Source organism: Leptinotarsa decemlineata, unplaced genomic scaffold (assembly GCF_025532065.1).
Source record: "Leptinotarsa decemlineata unplaced genomic scaffold, Ldec_3_MD MMD2_tig00026369_RagTag_RagTag, whole genome shotgun sequence".
Classification (NCBI taxonomy): domain Eukaryota; kingdom Metazoa; phylum Arthropoda; class Insecta; order Coleoptera; family Chrysomelidae; genus Leptinotarsa; species Leptinotarsa decemlineata.
The window spans coordinates 1305096-1325000 of record NW_027412709.1 but is presented as its reverse complement, the minus strand read 5'-3'; the positions used below and the strand labels follow the sequence as shown (position 1 = coordinate 1325000).

The window sequence follows — 19905 nt, the reverse complement described above, 5'->3', positions numbered from 1 at the left end:
TAGCTGTTGATTTTTTTCTAACATCGACTCGTATTTTTCAATAATATAAATCAGAGCCCAATTACAAAGCATTCGTCATCCAACACCAGAGAGCACTAGTCTCAAACCTTGCTTATTGAGGATAAAACAGGAGTTACGCTTGTGGTCAATTTAAAAGTTAATATTTGACCTCTGATTTTATCTATACCTCTTGTGGTGGAAGATTGGATTTACCTCATCCAGTCTGAAGCTAGCCACAATAAATCTGTCACTTTGGACATATTTCTCCCCTAATTTGGGGAGGGGGGTGTCGAAAATTTTATGTACTCCTTTTCCACGAACTTTATACGAAAGTTAAATAAGAAGGGATAAATCAAGTCAAATGAAGTTAACATAACTACTCTCTATCTCTCACCGTTTACTATAGTACATTCGGTATTGTCTGAGAGTGAAAGAATTGCAAGAATGTAGACATGCCGGTACATCGAAGAAAATAACATAGTTGTCTCAAGCAAGTAGCACTGCAATTTATCCACAAAGTCACTGGGATATTTCTATCCACCATGCCTCTTGAGGACGCCGCTATTGAGCCATTAAAATAGTAACTTGCGACAAACAACGTCAAAAGAGGAGATCGAAGCTCTTTCTCATATTGCGTTGAAGAAAGTATTGATAGGTGTCGGACTGGGGGTATTGATATACATTTTTCACTGATATATTCTGTATGATGCCAAACTTCAGGGTTTTGTGACTTGACGCTGGGACGTCAATCTGCCTACTCCCTAGGTCTGGGAATCGCATGTTAAAAGTTAAGACTCTGTTAGTCCATTGCTCGCACAAGTTTCGATTTCTGAAGATTATCGTTCATAGGGAACGATAATAATTGGTTAACAGTAAAATACAATATATATATATATGTGTGTGTGTGTGTGTGTGTGTGTGTGTGTGTGGATGGAAACAATCCCAAATAAGAAACCATGTCAAAAATAAGTGAAAGCTAGTTTAACGATTTCTTGTATTTTACTTTATTTTATAGTTGATTCAGAAACAATTTCATAGATTCAATGGGAATATTTACATCGAATAAGATATTGCGATAATTTTTAATCTGAAAAAGGTCTACAGGGATTCGTTGAGTGATTCTTCACTGGATGAATCAGTTTTATTGATATTGATGGCAACTGGAATTATTTTCTGATAATGAATCTATGCAATCATTCAGATCATAGATCTCTGCTTCGATTCTGATTGTTTTGTGGATACATTTTTCCAAAGCTTATTGACCAATAATAAAGAATACCGTATTCAATTCACAGCGATAAGGTGTCAACCAAGGAACCGACATTCCTTTAGTCTTCGCCATCTCATCGGTGACATACCTGACGAATTTTGACTTATGACGTTTAGCCAAGTCGAGTAGCTCCGCTTTTAAACATGGTTGATTTGGAAAAAATAGCTCTCATTCGTAACCACTTATTAATATCTATATTCCTTCAACACGATGTCGGCAGCTTCTCGACTCGTCTACTGTGATAACTTGCGTTATCCATTACTACTACGGAACCCTGAGAAATTTTCATATGAAATATGTTATTTTCCTTGGGTTCCTTAAGAATTCTAAAAATTGTCGATCTATTGACACCGGTCATACTCGCGCATTTTTACAAGCTACCTTATAGCACTAAAAACACTATCGATTCAAAAATATGTCATTGGCATTAGGGTTCGCTGAAACCCGATTACTTTTTATCTAGGAAGTGAAGAAATAATTGATGACACCATCAACCCAGACGATCCATCACTCTAATCGAAAAAATGTATTTCCTCAGTTCAGACTTCCATTGTCTAATATGGAATAAAATGATTTCAAATCCCTGAAAGAATCAATGAAATTAAAATGAATAGCTGAAAATAACGACTATATTGAGCAAAAAAACCCTGATGTGAAATAACAATAAAATTAAATACAAACAACAATTACAAATTGAAAAATAAAATAAAAATGAAAATTAAAAAATTTCAAACCGACTTACTTCACGACGTTTCGATTGTAATTATCCACAGTCATCTTCGGGTGATATAATTTCATTCCAGGGTTTTTTTTTGCTTAATATAATTGTTATTTTCAGCTATTCATTTTAATTTGATTGATTCTTTCAGGGATTTCACATTATGATAAATTGATTAAGGCTTTCGCGACCGGGATTTTCAGTGTTATTATCTTCATTCGGGTTTGAAGGCCGTCGTAATTTGGAATTGCCTTCTAACGTTTTGCCAGCCACTCGTGCTGACACTTCCAAACTACGACGGCCTTCAAACCCGAATGAAGATAACATTTTATAGCATATTAGACAATGGAAGTCGAAACTGAAAAAACTCACCATGAAACATTGTCAACCACCTTTAAATAAACGAAAAATTAAATGTTTCACAATACCGCATAATTTACTGAAAACAACACTTCGTGCTTCGACTTCGAACTTACCACCACATTAATATAAGATCTTTAAAAAATAAGGCAGATGTCAAATGAAAACCCTTTGAGATTTGTTTCTAGAATTCAAACCCTTGTCGCGAAATTATATACCGCAATTAATAAACAAAGCCTATCAACACCAAAGAGAAACGCACAAACGGTATCAATAGTTTCCATGATCTCAAATACCTTACTTAGTGGGTTATACCTAAATTAGATCAAGTAATACGGCCTATGACCCTAATGACTTAACAACAGTTACTGAAAGAATTTGGAGAGGTTACAACTGAGTTATTTTGAAAATCAGAAATCAAAACCAATACAATACAAACGGAATTTCGAAAGAAATATACCAAAACCAAAATTTCAAAAATCGATTAATTCAAATCCAAACTTGAATCAACCATGTATTAAGTCTCTTTTTGTTTTGGTACTGTATTTTTGTCCCATTTCATGAACCTTAGACAGTGAGAAGTGATTAATCAAAGGTGAGAAATGAACGACAAAAATATTATTTTAACCCTTCAAATATGAATATTATTGAATAACAAAAGGGGGACTTGATGACTAGAAGAATGAGCAATACTTTACAAGCAAAAAATATATCATAATTTTTTTTCTTATGCTTTCGTTAATCAAAATGTTTTTCAGGATGAAGGTTTACATACAAAGCTATATAATTTTGAAAATGAAAGCGTGAATTTTTTTGGGCTATTCTTTGGAGTATTCAGTGAATATTTTTGCCAGAAATATGAGCTTGAACCTTCAAAAATATTGAGGAACTGTTCTGTTAAGGAACTGTTTGGGCTATTACTGAAGTACTCAGGAAATATTTTTGCCGGAAACATATCAAGGAACTTAAATGAAGTATTGATTTATTTCACAGCTACTTTTCACAGTATCAGATCATGAACAATTTAATTTCGATTTTAGAGCCACTGACAGAAAGCTGTTTCAGCCTGTTAGGGATCGTTATAGTCTAAGAGCCAGTGAGCGGCTACCTGCATGTATTTGACCAAACTTAGGTTTTTGTACATTGTGGCCCCTATCCCCTATACCTACCGTACATGAGATGGGACCTCACTAAGCCCAAAGTGGTGGATGCGGTGCTTGCGTAGGTAGGACAGGTATCGATTTTTTCGTAATTTTGAATGCATTTGACGACGTTTGTCGTTTTGATATTTCAAAATATATTATTATTGTGAACGGAAAATAATAATGGCTGAACATTACCTCGCGTTCAACATTGTGGCAGACAATGGCAGACAAATTTTTGTAAGTAATTGACGAGATCTGCCATTGATACATTTTACTTTTTATAGTTTTGAAAACTTCTATCAATTGGGGCAGAAGTATTCAGTGCGTATAAGCATCAGTAAATAATAAAATCTGAGATACTACTCGGCCAGATGTCTATGTATTACGGTAACTGTTTTACATCAAAATAATGTATTTATGATTTACTTGATCACTGCTTTTATTGAAATTAATATTTTTTATGTAGTTCATATAATATTTGAAAATTTTGCCAATGAAAAAAGACGATGAAATACAGAAAAATTTTAAATATTAAGATATATTAAGTTAACTTAAATATTTATATTCATTGATCTCCATTCATCATCATCTGGGTAATGTTAATCGTTGTGTAAAACATCTTCATCATCAATTGAGTCAGATCTGTAAAAATTAAACGGTTGGTTGTTGGTGACTGGTAAACTGATGAATAACATCAAATATGTCTTGTAATTGGTTCTTAGTTAAATCTTCGTCACAAATAGTAGCAAATGATTCTTGAAATACAGTATTTTTTTTAGCAAAGAGAAAAGTCTTTTCTTCCCTTTATTGAAAAAATTGGGATTAAAATCATATCCGATGAACGCATGGAATCCGATTAAACTTTTGGCTAACAATTCACCAAGATCCGTATAAATTTTTGTTATGTCAATAAATCTTTCATTGTTTGCAGTTCCATTGAGCATCCAAATATTGGAATAATAATTCTTCAAGTTTACCATATTACCAATCATTATTATTAACATTTCGGTATCAGAGGCTCTGAAAACAATATTCGACTGCTCAGCGATATTGCAAACATGATATATTATTTTTGTATCTGCTTCTTCATGTGAAGTACAATATGAATCTTCAACAGTACGTGACTGTATCTTCTCATCAACAACGTGATACGATTGACAATTTCGGAATTTTATATGAATCTTTCGATTGCCTAAAAATGATTTCATTTCCTCACTACACCAATGTTTTTTGAAAAAACCTTCAAGAGCTTCCTTAAACTTTGTATTTTTTAATTTAATTCAAATTAAAAATAATCATCATTGTTTAGACAAAATATTCAATAAAACCAAACAATTTTTCAAAAATCATCCTCAACTCATCATAACCAAATCTGACAAAGGAAATGTTACTTTGATTATGGAGAAAGAAAAATACCTAAATTAAATGTGCAATGAGTTATTAGAAGATTTTTGAGGGTCTTCCAGTTTTTAGATTGATAAAATATTGCGTTGTCATCAGCCAAACTGAAGACACATCCTTCTATATCCATTGATGATGAGCTATTGATGTGAAGCGTGAATAGTAGTGATCCAAAAACAAAGCGTTGTGGCACACCATATCTGATATTTCTTATTTCGCTAATGATACCATCTATATAGACTTGTTGTTGACGGTTCGAGAGATAGCTCTTCAGTAAGTTGTATGCTTTTCCTCTAATCCCGCATATTTGCAACTTTTTCAACAATTTTTGATGGCATACTATCAAAGGCTTCATAGAGATTAACAAATACACAGAGTGAAGGTTTCTTTGAATCAATTGCTTCATATATCTTTGATGTTAATGCACAAATTGTATCTTCGGTTGACTTTCCTTCTCTAAAGCCATATTGACTCCCTGAAATAATAATGTCGAAATTTTTTGAGTGCTTCTGATGTTCATATGAAGAATATTGAGATTGTGAGTTTCGTTTTTTGTTATTTCGTTAAAATACTGAATATTTTTGACCAATTCAGCTTTGATGGGTTCATTTTCATATTCACTGGTACATGGATCCATAATTTGATATACCCATCAATATGATGAACAATCTTCATATAAAATCTGATTGAATTCATATTCAGTTCATAAAATTGTAAATGAAAAAAAAATGGACTTAAGACAATAAGATTCACTTCTAAGATCGATGACTTGTGTTCTCTTTTTCATTGAAACAAATGAGATCTTCTTATTTTCGTTTGTTTTGGGAGTAGTTCCATTAGCTGATGTTTTTTTTTAGGTTCTGTAGCAGTTTTTTGGGGTAGGAAATATCTCCGCCACTTCGAATTCGTTTTCTGAATTTCGGATATTTGGTATTGCTGGTGCGCTGTTTGTGTATAGCTCTTTCGAACTCTCTTCAGAATAGCTTAATTCCTATAGTTCTTCCACCGTGTAGGCTTTACTATTCACATATAATATGTTTCCTTCCATGTATGACTGGTCTGCAGGATTTTCTCGAGCTCTATTCAAGAACGTTTTCAGAATGTTTTACTCAGGTCTTTGTTTAAATGAAATTGCAATACCCGTACCTTCTAACTCATATCATTGTGAACTGTTTGGGAATTGATCTAAAGAAATGAACTTTGAAAGTTCAAGCCATTCTCGAATATACCTACACAGTAGGTTGAATGGACTGGAGTAAATTTTCAGTGAAGATTCCTGCACTAACACCTGTCGGATATAATCCAACGGCATTCGTGGTATTAGCCAGGGGAGTAGTTGTTTACTGATAGGCGTCAATCCATTCAACCTACTGTGTAGGTATATTCGAGACTGACTTGAACGTTTAAAGTTCATTTCTTAAGATTTGTTTACTACCAGTCTTCAAGCAAAGCCCACTGACTATTAAGAATGTTTAGGAATTGATAAAACATAAGGGAAGGTAGTTAAATAAACGTATCTTTTGTAAAGTAAGATTATACAATTCTGATCAAAAATTTATGCTAATAAGTTTTTGAACTAAATTGTATAATCTCACCATGTTTATTTTTTAACATTTGTTCTCAAATTTCTATTGGCAAATTTCAAAGCATAATAAATTCTTACCCTTATGAAAAGAGAAAAAAAATAACCCTAAGGAAAATAATCACAAGGGTGAGAAATTTTGAAAACATTGTTTTGACCTGGTTGCCTATGCAATCAGCGTCACATAAATTATAAAAATGATAAGGAAATTCTGTCTCTAGATGAATGATACTTTGTAAAAATGAATCTGGAGGCATATATAAATTTCCAAATTGTTTTGCTTCTGTATCACTGAATGCCTTGAAATAACTATATACATTTGTCACATATAGTCAGTGGGCATACTTGAATACTGTCTATAAATCAAATCATCTTAAAAAACAATTCGTTCAGGCTAGTCTCAAATCCCTACAGTGTAGGTTAATGGACTGACACCTATCAGAAAACAACTACTCCCCTGGCTAATATCACGAAGGGCGTTGGACTATATCCAACAGGTGTCAGTGCAGGATTCTTCACTGAAGTTATTCCTGCTTTTACTGTTGGCGATACAACTGCCGCAATAGATTTTCAATTATTGGAACACACTTGTAGACCGGTTTCGGGCTATTTGGCCTAAAGCTAAACTGAGCTGAAGCAGACAAAAACAACAGATTTATCATCGCCCCATCTGCCTGTGAACGAGGAAACCAACTGCATATCTGAAATTTGCCCCATTCCTCGTATAGGGAAAGAAAACTTCTGACATAGAGTCAGTTGACATACTTGAAGACAAGCTATAAATCAAATTATCTAAAAGAACAATTCGTTCAGGCCAGTCTCAACTTCCTACACTATAGGTTAATTGTCTGACTATATGTGAGAAGTTTTCTTTTCTCAAACGAGAAATGGGTCAAATTTCGGATAGGCAGTCTGTTACCTTGTTCACAAGCAGATATGGCGATGACAAAACTGTTGTTGTTGTCTGATTCAGCTTAGTTCGAGGAATGATACTCTGAAAGAATACGATTTTCAATTATCGCAAATAATCGACTTTATGTTGATGATATACACTACCTTGCACTGACGAGAGGCCAAATAGCCCGAAACCGGTCTGCAAGTGTGTTCCAATAATTGAAATTCTATTGCGGCATTTGTATCGCAACAGCATATACAGGAATAACTTCAGTGAAGAATCCTGCACTGACACCTGTCGGATAGAATCCAACGCCCTTCGTGGTATTAGCCAAGGAAGCAGTTGTTTTCCGATAGGTGTCAGTCCATCAACCTATAATGTAGGGAGTTGAGACTGGCCTGAACGAATTGTTCTTTTAGATGATTTTATATACATTTGTTTCATTCAGTGTGATACTAGCCGCCGTGGCAAAATATGTACACACTTTACGTGAATATATTCCTAAACATTTTCCCAAAAGATATCCCCGAACACACCCCAAGCTGTTGCCTTCGGGAATGGCTAAAGTTCTACAATCATTTGTCTCTACTCTCAAAGGTTCGTAGGGATTTTTTGGAACTTCCACAAGAATATTCACTCTATTTATGTCAGCATCTGTAGTATTAGATAGAATCTCATTAGTATTTTCTACACATCTTATCCAGTAATGCGCTAAACATCTTCAGATCACAGAAGAAAGCTATTCATCTTCTGGCTGGAGTCGGACTGAGAGAACACTGTCGTCCCCTCCTTACTGACATGAAAATAATGACACTACCATGCATTTACATATATCAAACCCTTTGTGAAACACTCAAACAAAAGAAACCATACTGTTTCGACAGATCTTCACAAATACGACACGAGATCAGCAAACCAAATAGCACTAAAACGTTTCAGGCTAAATAAGGCGATGTCAAATTCCCTCAATTTGAAACTTTTTGACAAGTTGAGCTCAGAATTGCATTCCCTGAATGATAGACATTTTAAGACTAATGTGAAATGTCTACTCCTAAAAAATTGTTTTTATATTGTAGAAGAATTTTTGAATTATTCTTTTCAATGTAATTAAAAAAAATGTTTTTGTGAATGACCTGATTGTCTCTCAATATGTTTTGTACTATGTGATGTGCTGTAAACCACTGTCTATCTATCTATCTATCTACACAGTTAGTTCCTCCTGCCTATGTGAAATACTGAAGGGTGAATGTGTTTTTGAAAGCTCTGGTAATTTGAACAGGAGTTGGGTTTCTGGCATTTCCACGAGTATTTATCTGCTGACCAAAATAATTTTCCACACAGTCCTGATTCCTCGTCAATATGTAGGAGTGTAAAGCTCTGGTAATTTGAACAGGAGTTGGGTTTCTGGCATTTCCACGAGTATTTATCTGCTGACCAAAATAATTTTCCACACAGTCCTGATTCCTTGTCAATATGTAGGAGTGTCTTTCACTATGTAGGTTTTCTCAAAGTTGCAGAAATGTCGAAATTATTATCTGCCACCCTTCAATGAATCTCATTTGTCCAGTCTTGTTCTTTCATTTTTTTGATATTACAGTTAATTTTCTGTAAAAAATTTTTAATTTCTTTCAGAAAATCAATTTGTTTTGATGTTCAAATTAATTTGAATTTAAAATTCACAAAAAATTTATCCATTTTTTCAATGAATGTAGCCGTTTCTATTGCTGCTGATTGTATCTAATTGAAACTGGCATAAGTATTCATCGAATGACTGAAAACTTGACTAGCTAATTCAACTTTCATCCTTTAAAAGTTAGTTGAAAATGAATGGGAATCAGAAATTTTGGAGGCTAGTCTATATTGCTTTTCCTTATCCAAGTTATAAAGTTGTCCTAGATGACTTTTGTTCGTTGTAAATTCATCAAATTTTAATAAGTCATCGGAAAAATGGTTTCTGCTACATTTCAGCAGATGAGGAGTATCAAAAAAGTAAAATATGTTTTCCTCATCAACAAAGAAATATGTCTGCTCTACAATCACTCTGACATCTTTTCTGGCAAGTGTATGAAAATTAAAATCTAAATCTGAAATGATACCCTACTTAACTCTTAATCCAATCCAATTTCTGATAATTGCCTAACATCTTCAATAACAACAGTTTTCATCTCCAGTATTGATGTGAATGAATTAATAATATAATATATGTTATTTATTTAAGATCCAAATACAAATGAGAAGTACAAATTGAAAGGTCAAATAAATAACGAGATGCTCGATGAGTAAGTGAATACTTGTTTCGAGATACAAATTTGGTGTAAATGGGTAAAAATGTGAATGAGAATTGGTAAAGAAGTATGCAACAGAAGGTTCCAAAAAAGGTTATTTGAATATACATTTGATACTTTGGTTTTGCAGAGATTTCAGTGGAAGTAATATTTTTTCTAAAGCCAAATCAAAAAATGTGGTCCAACAATTATTTTCTTTTGTGAATTTATAGTGGAACTCCGATTGTTTTGCCATTTTATATCGTTACTTATGAGACATATACTATTCGTGAAGTTCAATTCCATCAAATTGATTTCATAAAAAAAAGTCTGCATATATATGGTCTTTAATAATTCATTTTATGATTTTCGTTATATGTTCATTTCATGAATACTAGAAAAACAAACATTTTTTCGTCAATTGGAAATCAAAAAAAAATTAATGCCGACATCACCCTACAAATTACAGCAACCCACAGCTCGACACTTGTTCATTTTGAAACCAGACACGAATTTTTCACAAATACAAAACCACCGCTTACAATGATTCACTCTGTAATAATATTCCATGCCCAACTTGGCTCACTTGGTAAACCCATCAGATTCAGTCGATTGCGCTGTTGGTTGGCTGACCCAAATATGGAAGAGAGTGAACTTACTTGTGTTTACTTCTATACGGTGCCAGTAGTAACCAAGACATTCTCCAACAAATAAGTATGTAGCTGAAGGGAATTGAAGAAACATTGTTTTTTGAAGGCGGTATACAAATATATTCCTTTGAAGTATACCGTCAAAAGACACTGCACCCATCAATAGGACCGGACTTTTCCATAGGAAGAGAATATTACATTATTTTATATTGAGAATTTGAAAGATATGGTAGAGAAGATAGTCTTAGTCAATGATATTCTTCCGTTTACTCTCAGAGCGCGTTGAATAAAAAGCTATACAACATGGAAGCTAGTTGTTCGGTAACCATAAAGCCTCAGAAATTACCTGAGTCCCTCCTGGACATTTAATGTCTTATGTGAATTACCTGTGTTCAAATTACCCGAGTTTATGTACCAGTTCCCACATTTGAAACAATATTCAGTAACTGGGAGTTATTTAACTCTATTTGGTAATTCAGTAAATTATCTGAATTCTCAAACCTATTGATTTTTAAAGATTCTAGAAGATTGAATTTCAAACCTTCCTCTTCTAAATGTAATACGTCATATATTCATGATTGAACTCATGTCCTGCTAAAAAGTGGTTTGCAAATGTGAAATTGGTCTTTCTATATATGAAACAACTTCTGTGGTCTGCAATTCTTTGGGAAAATGTCCCCCCTGTTTGGCCAATATACAGGCTTGAAACTCAGGTACATATGTAACATAAAATTTTCAGATAAAACTAAGGTACTTGAAATTAAGGCACTTCAAATTGTAGAATTCAAATGTTACGCATAAATGTCCATCAAGTATCAGTCAATTCCGTCACATATGTTCATAAAATGTTCAGGTTATCATAGTATTTGTTGACATGCATCGTTTTTGGTCAATATGCTGGTTTTTCAACATAAATTACTCTCATGTCACTCGCACCAAAATGAGTTGAAGAAATCATGGATACTGGTGAAATGAATTGGAAAATGAGAATTTTCACATTGAAGACTGGTAAAATGAGTTGATTTATTCATTCACTCCATCAAATGCATAAGTTAATATATATGATGATTACTAAACATAGAAAACTTCAGGATTATCACTTCATATTCATATATCTGAATTGGGTTTGAATGCCATTTATATGATAAATACGCCGTGTTACAATATTGATAGCTTTCTGAAAATTATTCAGTATATTCTGTATAAGTGTGTGAATCATAACAGTGAATGGAAATCAATTGCTGTATATTTACAATTCAATTATCTTTATAAGTAGAACGCATCAAATTCATTTTGTTCATATTTTTTTTCGATTTCAAAAGCGTCGACTGATATGGCCATCAGACTTGTGTTCTAGGTAGGAAAAATCAATAACTACCCGAGTGACCTAGGGAGTTTCATGACTATTCGCGGCCAATCAATGCAATTTCAACTAGAGAACTTCTTTCAGAACTATCTGGTCAAAGATCTTCGGATCGTGATTCTCTTGACAATGCACGATCAATTAAGTGCCACCATTTTGACTCCAATATTCACAAAATGCTTGATTTTCATTTTTTAGTATGATATTGCCATTTATCAGTTCATATTAGCAAATGAACAGTTATGAGGGCGGCCTAAAATGGTAGTGAAAATATATTTTATTCGACTCAACACGTTCTGCCCAAAGTAAATAATTATCTATCTATCATCATACTAGAAAATATGGAAAACACCCGAAGAAAGAAAAAGTAAAATCAACGTCAATAAAATCTCTTTAGAGAGATGTGTAGATTTTGCACAGGGTTTCTTCCAGACACAAACTGGAGGAAACAGTCTTATCAAAACAAATAAGTAGTACAAAGTTTCTCTATCTGGGATTGAATTAACTAACCATATCAATGTTTTCATGAACTGCCATTGTAACAAGAGCAGACATGTATCTTCGGTGACATTAAGTCGTAATTTTGTTAAAAAAAATGAGTATTTCGTCTTGTGAAGTTATCCAAAATGGTGGTAATGAGGAAATGGAGACAAGCTCTTTTCCAAAAACTGCTCTCTCTTGAAAAATATTTTCTTTTTGGTTCAAAACAAATTCATAGGGCTGAAATTCAATCAACTGATCGCATGAATGTTTTTACGAAGTGACATCTTGACTAGAGTAGAGGTGCCTTTTCTGAATACATTGAATCATAATTTTGTGAAAGAAACGATTGTTTCGTTTCGAGAAATTATCCAAAATAGTGCTCATATGGAAAATGACACAAGTGCCTCTGCTCGAAATTTAAGTTTACTACAATGTCTACGTGAGTCAGATTTCAATTCAATAGTCTTTCTGTGAATGACCTAATAAAAAATAATTTCAATGTAATTTAACATACTCTTGAAAGCACCTAATCGTTTCGATGGCACATGTTCTTCAAGTCTGTATGTTTGTTAAGAGTTCTCATTGACGATATTTACATTTTTATGGAAGTTTCCTATTTTATTTGTATAATAATGGAGAAAAAGCCTCCCGCCTTGAAGCCAATCTCTCCTGAAAAAATATTTCTGTTTGAATTTGAAATAGGTAAATAATTCTAGTGAAACATACTTACCAAATATCGTTATCATTGAATTTAATTAAGTACTGTACTATGATTCAATTCACAGTTTTGTCGCATAAATTGCTGAAAAACTAATTCCTCACTTTGAAAATTTTGGATGCCGATTAATCTCACCAAAATTGTCAAAGAACGAATCCACATGTTTCCAGAAATAATATGAAATCGAGAAAGGTTAATGCAGTCAAGGTGCTGGAAAATAATTCCATGAAAATCAAAAGATAAATAGATTAGTACTTTTTGATCATTCCCATATTGATTTCAATTTAAGAGCCACCGGTATACAGCTGTTTCAGCCTATTGGGCATCGTCAGTACCGAGCAAGCAGTACTCGATTGAAGACAAAATGAGAAAAAACAAGAAAGTACTTGATGAAAATAGCTGCGTAAACGCAAGCGAAACATAAGTGGAACCACCTACTGGTGTGTGATGTATATACGAATAAGGTTTATTCATCAAGGAATATTTCTCATACAGATAAACACTTGGAATAATACTATAATTACCTTTCAGACCAGTTTGTCAAAAAAAACAACTCCTCGATCTTTTCGTAAACGCATAAAAACAAAATATAAAATATATCAAACCAAAAACAGTGGCGTATCCTATTCAATAATACATTACATCATCCTTCCCTGTAAACAGATATTCACGAAGGAGAAAATCTATCTGGTTGTTTGATTTGGTCTCGAGGTCTCAAGTTTCGTGAAGAGCTGTCCGCAGAGTTAGAAGATAGTTCATCTTGAGCTATATTTATTTCTGAACTGATTGTTACATCATTTGAACTGAGAATATTAGGCGTTCGAATATATTTCCCATTATTATGTTGAATGTCATATGCAGCATCCGAAAACAATGAAAGAGATGAATTACTGTTAGAAGTTTCGTTTTCTGTGTTATGACTTTTGTCATTATTATCTGCCAATAATTGATCTATATGTTTCTTGTACTTCAAGTTCGTGTTCTTATTTGTTACTATATAATTTCTATCTCCCAAAATACTACAGACTGTACCGGGTACCCAAATAGGTTTATTGCCCCTACTATATTCTTTCATTAGTATATCATCTTCCTCTCTAAAACTCACATTTCTATGTCCCTTGAAATTTTTTACTTGATTCTGTTGTTTTTCTTCGACCATGTCCTGACTCACTGGAAACAATAAATCTAATCGTGATCTCAATTTTCTCCCTAATAACATTTTTGCTGGACATTCTCCAGTGGTTGTATTTTCGGTACTTCCATATGTGAATAAAAAACGATTGATAATGAAATTTAGGTCAGCTTCTGGATTTTCGGATTTCATACTAATGATGGCATTTTTCATTAATTTAACTACATTCTCAGCAGCCCCATTGCTCTGAGGGTGATAAGCAACAGTTGTTATGTCTTTTATTCCATTCAATTTTAAATAATGGGAAAACTCTTCTGAAGTCATTTGTGGACCATTGTCGCTCACGATAACTTTGGGCAATCCGAATCTAGACAAAATATCTCTCAATCTATCAATTGTGGTTGAAGAAGTAAATGTTTTTCATTTTATAACATTCAATCCATTTCGATGTTGAATCTATCAATACAAAAAAAAAGTTATTATATAATGGACCAAAAAAATCAATATGTAACCTAGACCAACATTCTTTAGTATATTCCCATGGTTTTAGTATACTTTTTTCTGGATTTCTACTAAATTTTTTACAAATGTTGCAGTCCTCGACTAACTTCTCGATATTCTCATTTATTGAAGGTCACCATACATATGATCGGGCAAGAGATTTAATTTTCACTATTCCCATGTGGGAATTATGCAATTCTGACAAAATCATATTTCGGAATTTCTGTGGAAGTACTCTATATCCCCACATGAGGCAACCCTGCTCTACAGAAAGTTCGTTTTTACGCCTGATAAATGGTATCAACTCTACAGGTAATTTAGAATTTGGCCAACCCTGTCTCACATAATAGATTATTTTAGACAATATTGGATCCCTACTACTAGCCAATCTAATTTCTCTATAAGTTATAGGTAAGAATTCTTGTACACAGTGGAGATATGAAATATCATTCTGAAAATCCGGTTGGAAACATTGTAGTGGCAACCTTGACAACCCATCCGCTATATTATTTTCTGATTTTACGTATTGGATTTCGAAATCATATGCTAGCAAAAAATAAGCCCATCTTTGCAATCTATTTGCTGCAATGAGTGGAATTCCTTTTTTTGACCCAAAAAGGCTTATTATTGGCTTATTATCGGTTACTAAAATGAAATGGCGGCCATATAAATATTCGTGGAATTTTGACACCCCCATTTGATAGCAAGGGCTTCCTTATCTAGCTGACTGTATCGCTTTTCTACATCCGTTAATACTCGAGATGCGAAAGCTATAGGGCTGTCTGGTTCATTTTTTTTATTTGGATGACTTATTACTGCTGCTAGCCCATAAGAACTTGCATCCACGGTGAGTTTTAAATTTCTTTCGGGATCGTAGTGGGCCAAAACTCTATCTGAAATAATTTCCTTTTTTATTTTTTCAAATGCATTTTGACAATCTTGTTTCCAGAGGAATGTCGTATTTTTTTTAATAAATTATAAAGTGGTTGTAGAATTCGTGCTGCATTAGGTATGAATTTTATATGAAACGTGACCATCCCCAAAAAAGATTTCAGTTCTGTTATATTTTTGGGTGATGGAGCACGTTTGATAGCCTCAACATTTTTCTCTGATTTGTGCAGACCACGTTTATCAATGACATGACCCAAATACTTGATTTTTTCTTGAAAAAATACACATTTTTCTTTTTGTACCCTCAAACCATTTTCTTTTATAATTTTGAACACTAATTCTAAGTTTCTCAAATGATCTGTATCATTTGCTCCCGATATTAAAATGTCGTCAATAAATACTACTACTCCGGGAATATTCCTAAATAGATTTTCAACAATTTTCCCAAAGAAAATATCCTGATCCCGGAAGTCACGCAGGTAGCTATAGCTGCCTACGTGTTGATGTTAGATGATGCCTGGGAATGCTAGGTCTACTAATTGAAACACACACTTCATTCATGAATTACGGTTTTGAATGTCACGGAATAACTGTGTGTATTTTTTATAATGTTATCCAATTTGGTACTGAAGAGCCTTAGGGCAAGTGTCTTAAGGCGAAACACCGGTGTATACCAGTTACGGTGACAGTGTTCCATGTGAGTACTATTTATTACCATTCATTCAAAGTAGAACTCATGTGAATGATATCTGATTCTTATTCCTCAACAAATGTTTGATATACAAACTGAATAGAGAAAAGTATCTTCTGTATAATTCAGTGTTCATATAGAAGTATTTGTTTCGAAAGATTTTTTTTCTTTCATGTAATTCAATGTTTATATGAAAGTAGCTGTTTCAGGAGGACTTTCTTTCAGTTTGTGTCTGAAAGTTACTTCTTTGCATGATCTACACATCCATGTATAGCGTTACTTATTTTCAAATTGATTACATCCTTCCTTTCTTTGGAAGGATGAAGTAGTAGAAAGCCAAAAACTTTCTTTCCCAAAAATTAATCTCTCCTAAAAATATAACCCCTTTCAATTCAAACGTGAAAAATGTTATTATGTAATAAATCACTGAATTTAGTCCAGATCTGTACACGAAACGAAACGTTGGAATGAAAATTTGGTAGGACAAAATCGAAGAAAACGTATTTTCTGGTAAACATATTCGAAACCAATTCCGATAATTTTTTCAAACGACAACATAAAACTCGAAAAACAAACTAAATGATATTACTTATTTAGACCATCCATTGATGCTATATATTTTATATTTAACTCTAAAACAAGCACCGTTCACAACAAAAATCTCCTCCTGAAAATACCAAGACGGTATTTTCAGGAGATAACGTAAACTGATTCTTAACTCTGAAAGTGGTCTTTATTTATATTTTACAGAGTACACTCTTTGCTATTTCCAAACTTGCGGAAGCATACACAAAAATATAACCTCTTTTACCGATTTCAACAAAGTAAGGCACATTTCATTTATTCTATGACAGTTTTCCAAGGCGTTTCAAACTACACTAGATTTTTCTGGTCTCTAAAATCAGATATTTGCTACGTGTTCTTTGAAACGAGTTTTGATAGCTCGCTCAGTCTGACGTATACATTTTCTATCACAATCCTCACAGCTCGTTACATATATACCTGACTTTTCCTTCTTCAACATCTTGTCTAAGGGTTACCTAACATTTGATAGGATGAACAAGAAGACTACTTCTACGTTCAAATTTTCAAGAATTTGATCTTATCTGTTGGTGAGTCTTAGTTGATATGGAAGGACAATGAACTTTCAATACATGTCTCTTTGAAAAGTCGAAAATTCACGAGGACTCTCCCCAAATTTGCGTTTCCTAATTGACATATCTATTGTATTTGAAAGATATTTTTTGCTTTCAGTTATTTCTACCTAAAATCATTGAAATCATTGATGTGTATCTGAAAGTGAGAGTGTACCATGTTAGAGATAGATAGAGAACAGTTTAAGTGTTGCAGTTTTGGTGTATACAAACAGTGCTGTTTTGGATTTATTTTACGCCAGAGGTACCAGTTCTACCTCTCATTACAGATGGCTATCACAGATCAGCGCAGCTAAATTTGGATTATTACACTAAGATTATATTATTGAGTGCCGATATTTGGTTTTTGAAAACATGTCCCTCTTAATCCGTTCTTCCAAACTTTGTTCAGATTAATATTCCAGAAAAATCTCCCTTTACGGAAAAAGTATTACTTTTTTCCAAACGGAAATATAGTGGAGCTGAAAATCGAATACTGTATAGTAAATGGAGTATGCTTGAATTAAAGTCATATGAAATTTACAAAAAACTAACAAATAAACTCAAGAGGACACCACAATTCGTCAGAGACAAATTTTTGTTGTCACTGAATCAACATCCATTCAGTTGGAGTTGAAGAAATGGACAAAAAGTCTAGAGAAGTTATTAATATTGTTGAAAACCTTTCGAATAATTTTTTTGATAATTGAAAACTTCATCTATTGAAGAAGAAAGTCACATTATCAAAAGACTGAAGAAGAAAGATGTTTTCTGTCTGAAAACATATGAAGGCAATAATTTTATGATATTGCATAAATCAGATTACTAGTGGAAAATTGATAATTTTATTGAGAACGGTCCCTATAATAGATTAACAAGAAACCCATCTCCTGAGACGGTTACAGATTTGAAAGTCAACTCGAGAAGTGTTGAAATATTATCGCCACGGCTTTGTACAGGAGTCTAAAGGTTTGTAATCTCACATTTCCTGAAATATACGGTGAACCAAAAATTCATAAACCTGGCAAGTCGGTGCGACCAATTGTCTCATACATGAGTCCCCTCTGGGAAAAAGAAAGAGTGGAGATTCCTCAATTTTTTTATGAAACTTGAATTTTCAACTTCCTGCTAAGAAAATTAAAAATTTTCAAAAAAGGAAAAGCGGGTGAAAACATGATTATTTTTAATGATTTCAAAAATTTAGAACTCGAAGAAGCGAGATGTTATAAGGATGTCCTGCGGGGTCAACCGGTGTACGTTTTTTTTTCTCTTTCTCTTTAACCCATGGGTACCAATTACACATTGGAAAAAAGTATTACCACTGAAATGCTCGATAAAATAAAAAATTGATAGTAAATGAAAACTTGCAATCAGAGCTTTCTGATATATTGATAACAATATTATTATGTTTGTGCAGGTATTCCCAGTGAAAATGCAAAAATGAATAAGTGCTAAACGAATAACCAAACAGAATGAAGCCCTCTCAATCTCACAGTTGACTTTTGGGTGTTGTTATTTTACATGTATTTTTAGATTAAATTAAGGGCGTAAAGTTGCAAGGTGGAGACATTTTTATTTTCAAATGTCCCTTTACCAAAAACTAGCGAGGAATCCCCCAATAAAAATCTTCAAGAAGCTGAATTGCTTCTAGTTCAACAACCGTTTCTACAAACAGAATGAATACATGGTAATGTGAAATCCACTGTCACCCTTTATACCTAATCTGATCATAATCAGATTTTAAAACATAAGAGAAAGTGAATTACTTTCCTTAACAGATCCCCTAACTTCATGAAAATAAAGTTTGTCACTATCAAATCGTGGGGTACAGTTTATGAAATTACCATGGATCTTCATCAAGTAACAGCGGAATCAATCAGAAAAGATCCCTCAACATTAAGTTTACATATGGAATTGAAAACGCGGAGTTACCATATTCAGATGTCTCAGTGATTAGAAGTAACCAGGATCTAGAATATGATATCTATAGGAAGAATATCAGTACTTTTAGACATGTTCCTAATAGCCAATACCATTGTCTACTAGAGAAAATGACGGGAATTACCTTTTTTGTCTATAAGGTTCGTTACGCATTTCATTAGCTCAGGCTTCCATTGTCTAATATGATATAAATTGATTTGAAATTCCTGAAAGAATATATAGAAATTAAAAAGATTATTTCAGGGATTTCAAATCAATTTATATCATATGAGACAATGAAGGTCCGAACTAATGAAAGGCATCACGAAACATTGTCAACCACCTTCAACTATAGGTTTGTTACGTTTCCCATGAGTGAAGAAAGATATAGAATAGTCGGAGAATTTTTATCAGGGGCATAGCTTGAAGCAACGGATATATTTCAAATACAGTAGATAAGTTAATTTGAAAATGCAAAACATGTGAAAATCTTCGTGAATGTTCGACTTTCTCAAAATATATTGATTCCAAGTTTATTGTCTTTTTGTATGAACTAAAATACACATTTTTCGAAAGGTGAACGTGAAAGGTAATAATAATAATAATATACCATAAAAATACAAATGGAATAGACAAAAATAAAATAAAAATAAAATAAACTTCCTGCTCACTCCAACAAATGTTATGTTACCCGAAAGACAAGAAGTTGGATAATGAAGAGTCGAAAAAATATGAAAAAAGCTATCAAGCTCGTTTCAAAGAACATTAGCAGAGCGTGTCGTCTTGGA

The 19905-nt window shown here is 33.3% G+C and overlaps 1 protein-coding gene across 1 annotated transcript in view; it reads right to left on the bottom strand.

Annotated features, from left to right (window-relative positions):
- The window catches only part of LOC111515144 (uncharacterized), a 181998-nt gene that overhangs the window by 42618 nt on the left and 119475 nt on the right, over positions 1 to 19905 (bottom strand). The window lies entirely within an intron of this gene.